The sequence below is a fragment of the Lepus europaeus genome, chromosome 12 (assembly GCF_033115175.1).
Source record: "Lepus europaeus isolate LE1 chromosome 12, mLepTim1.pri, whole genome shotgun sequence".
Lineage (NCBI taxonomy): Eukaryota > Metazoa > Chordata > Mammalia > Lagomorpha > Leporidae > Lepus > Lepus europaeus.
In genome coordinates this window covers 23,773,600-23,778,071 of record NC_084838.1, presented here as the reverse complement: position 1 = coordinate 23,778,071, position 4,472 = coordinate 23,773,600, and positions in this window count along the sequence as shown.

Here is a 4,472-nt window from a genome sequence, read left to right as displayed (position 1 = left end):
AGCCTGATTACACCACAGGTTTTGCAAATGCTCGATGCCTGGTCTAAATAGACATGTGGGGCCAGCACTGTGGCATGGTAGGTTAAGCCTTTGCCTGCAGCACTGGCATCCCATATGGGCACTGGTTCATGTCCTGGCTGCTCCACTTCCAATGCAGCTTCCTGCTAATTTGGCTGGGAAAGCAGCACAAGATAGCCCAAGTCCTTTGGCCTTCGCAACTTACGTTGGAGACCCAGAAGAAGCTCCTGGCTCTTGGCTTTGGATTGGCTCAGCTCCGGCTGTTGTGGCCATTTGGGGAGTGAACCAGCAGATGGAAGACCTTTCTCTCTGTCTCTCCTACTCTCTGTAACTCTACCTCTCAAATAAATAAATAAATAAATAAAATCTTCAAATGGAAATGTATAAAGAGTATAGAGGGAAGCCCCTTTAACCTCTCAGAGTTTTGGACAGAAGGCTATGAGGTTTTTCTTCACTATGAGGTTCTAAGATCAGTTGGATGGGTTGTACATATCTTTTTTTTTTTTTTTTGACAGGCAGAGTGGACAGTGAGAGAGAGAGAGAGAGAAAGGTCTTCCTTTTACCGTTGGTTCACCCTCCAATGGCCGCCGCGGTTGGTGCATTGCGGCCGGCGCACCACACTGACCCGAAGCCCAGAGCCAGGTGCTTCTCTGGTCTCCCATGGGGTGCAGGGCCCAAGGAATTGGGCCATCCTCCACTGCACTCCCGGGCCACAGCAGAGATCTGGCCTGGAAGAGGGGCAACCGGGACAGAATCCGGTGCCCCGACCGGGACTAGAACCCGGTGTGCTGGTGCCGCAAGGCGGAGGATTAGCCTAGTGAGCCGCGGCGCCAGCTTGTACATATCTTATCATTGAAAAAAAGTTGTGACATTTTTAGTTTATGAGCATTAAACATGATATTATCTCTTGGAGATGAAGCAGTTCATAATTACACATCTATCTCTCAGTATTCATGAGAGTTTCATTCGAGGACCTCGCCCTTCTCCTGAGGATACCAAAATCCATGGATGCTCAATTCCTTTATATGAAATAGCATAATAATTGTATAGATCTTACACACTTCTTCCCATCTACTGTAATTCATCTCTAGGTTGCTTATATAACACACCTAACACAGCATAGATGCTATGTGGATGGTTGTTGTACTGTAATATAAAGGGAATTATGACAAGAAAAAGTGTGTACATGTTCAGTACAATTGCAATAGAAAATGTTTTCACTCTACAGTTGGCTGAATCCGTAGATGCAGAACCCATGGAGATAGAGGGCTGAGAGGATCATTAATTTTATGCAACTTTGTTCACAATGTCTAAAGGAGCTCAGCCTAGCCCAGCGTGTTTGCTAATGCCTGGTGCTAAACTTTTCCCTTGAAAGTGTCAGGAAGGCCTGGCCTCAGGTTGAGGGGGGCTGGCTGATGAGACCGTCAGTCCACACCCAGGCTCCTCTCTCGGGGCTGGGGTCTGAATCCTGCGCTGAACTTTCTCCCCTTCCACACTGGGGGCCTCACAGGGTGTGTGTTTCGGTGACGTGTGGGGCTGTGTATGGGCTGCCACCGCTGCAGAGAGCCCCCCCTCCGGGCTCGAGCCCCAGCACCGCTCCTCCTAAGGGAACCACGAGTTGGTCGGCACTGGAGGAGCAAGCCCACGCCAGCCCTCGAGAGCCCTTCAGCTTCTTCACCCAAGCATAGAGAGATCAAGCGCAGCGAGCCCGATATCTCAAACAGCGCTGCCGCGGAGGGACCGCCATGAGACCTCAAGCCTCCTGCCGCCCAGTCAAGCCGCCTCTCTGACCCTGAACGCCATCTCATTGCGTTTGGCTCCTGTGAAAACAAATACTACCAGAGGGGAAAGACTTTGATAACTGACTTCTATTTCCCCCCAACTTCCGGTCATTGCAAACTCTGCTACTAAGCACCCCCAACTGCATTTTCATACCAGTGTGCTTGCTGGTGTTGTTTTAGCCTTCTCTCCTGTAGCTGATTGCTTATCCTCCAAACCCAGCCCAGTTGCCAGCACTTCCGGGAATTCACTGAGACTCAGCTCCGCCTACGGTCCGCTCCGCCTCCCCACCGCGAACCATTCTCCCCCACCTGTTTTCTATATCACCTTTCCTTGAATAAGAGTGATTAGAGCATCTCTCGCTGTAATTCCTCCAGCTTTCTTTGTCCATGGCTCTTTTCTCTGCTGAAGTGTGAGTACATCAGAGGTAGCATTCATGCCCTATGCATCCCAGGAAGGGCCTAATGCTAGCACAAAATTACCCCTCCATTCATAACTTTTGGATGAGTGAGTGATGGAGAATTAGATGAGACCAAGAAAGGCTTGGAGATGGAAGAAGTTGGGGGAGGGGAGGGTGGAAAAGGAAAGAAGCGTGAGACACTATAAACTGTGAGGAAGGGCTTAACTTGGTCCTGACCTTCTCACACTTTTTCCAGAACTACCTTTGTTGGCCCCATAGAAATGATGGGAAGGAAGATTTTTTTAAAAAACAATTTTATTTATTTGAGAGGTAGAGCTACAGAGCGAGAAACCTGCCATCCGCTGGTTCACTCCCCAAGTGGCTGGAGCAGCTGCAGCTAAGCCATTCCGAAGCCAGGAGCCAGGAGCTTCTTCTGGGTCTCTCATGTGGGTGCAGGGGTCCAAGCATTTGGGCCATCCTCCACTGCTTTGCCAGGCCAAAGGCAGAGAGCTGGATCAGAAGAGGAGCAACTGGGATGTGAACCGGTGTCCATACAGGATGCCAGCACTGCAGGTGGAGGCTTAGCCTACTATGCCACAGCACTGGCCGCAGGCAAGGAGGCTTTTACAGTTACACTGAAATTTGTAGTTCTGGGTGACTAAGTGTGGACAATAAACCAGAACTTTCTTGGCACGTTACAGGCGTGTTTGCTGGAAATGAGAGGGCTTCATTGGAATGAAATGATACAGTAAATCTGAATGCATATGTTTCTCTTTTCTGAAAAGATTATTTATTTATTTGAAAGGCAGAATGAGGGAGAGAGAGAGAGAGAGAGAGAGAGAGAGAGACTTCCATATACAAATTCATTTCCCCAATACCTGTAACAACCAGGGCTGGGCCAGACTGAAGTCGGGAGCCTGGAACTCAGCCTGAGTCTCCCTGCGCAGGGGCCTCTAAGGGAAGCCACCAGGCTTGCTTCAGTGAGTGGAGGGGCAGGCACGATGCTTCAGGGAAGCAGACTGTGGGCTTAAGGGCGAAGGACGGGACTCTGCGTGCCGAGCTGCGATATTCCTTGTGGAGGTTCAAAAATGGCCTCTCCAAGCCTTAGCGATTTGGATGTGAATTTTGTTTCTCCTACGTTTTTAGTGGTCTTGGACATGTCAACCTCTGAATCTATTAACTCATCTATAAATCGGCAAGTTTAAGAACCTTTTAGGGATGCTGTGAGTGTAAGAGATGAGCCAGATAGAGTATGGTGCAAATGATGGGGTATGAGGCCAGTGTTAAACCACCATTGTGGTGGGTTAAGCCATGATTTGCAGTGCTGGCAGCCCACATGGGCACTGGTTTGAGTTCCAGCTGTTCCACTTCCAATCCAATTCCTTGCTAATATGCCTGGGAAGGCAGCGGAATATGGCCCAAGTCCTTGGGCCTCTGCCACCCATGTAGGAGACCTGGAGGAAGCTCCTGGCTCCTGGCTTCAGTCTGGCCCAGCTCTGGTTGATGCAGCTATTTGGAGGAGTGAACCAGTGGATGGAAGAACACTCTCTCTCTCTCCCTCCCTCCCTCCCCTGACTTTCAAATAAATCAAATTGATCTTCAAAAAAATCATAGTAGAAGAAATGACTATGGTTTTTGTTCTTGGGGTTTCTTTTACATTTATAGGAGAATTTTTGAAGGGCAGTAGGGGAGAGGAAAATGACACAGTTCAAGCATAAGATGATAGATGGGAGAAGATCTTGCAGTACCACAGACAACAGCTCACCATTCACAAGGGGTCTTCAGAAAGTCCGTGGAAAATACACATTATGAAAAAACTGTGCATGGCTTTCAAATTGTTTTGGTACTATAACTTATCTTTTAATTCCATTTTCCATGAACATTTGGAAGTATGCTCACATTACAGGTACACCAGGGTAGCAAGTCATTTAATTAGTCATGGATCACTGTAAACAATTGCATCTTTGGCAGTCTCTGGAGAAGCTTTTTGCCCTGGAATTGGCTGTGAAGGGACTCTGTTGTGAGGGTCATAACAATCTTGTACAAACCTTGAATGTGCTCAGGGCAAGTGGAAGAGTCAGAGAAGGGAAATGCCACAACCTCTGATGGAACAACAGGTGTAAGCGACTTTGTCATGAGATTGCAATATGGTACTCCACTATAAAGCTTTCAGAGAGACGAGGAGAATGCTACAGGGTTTGCTAGAAATAAAAACATAACACACTGGGTGTTGTCTTTTAAAATGTCACAAATGTACTTTGGTTCAAAGATTAGC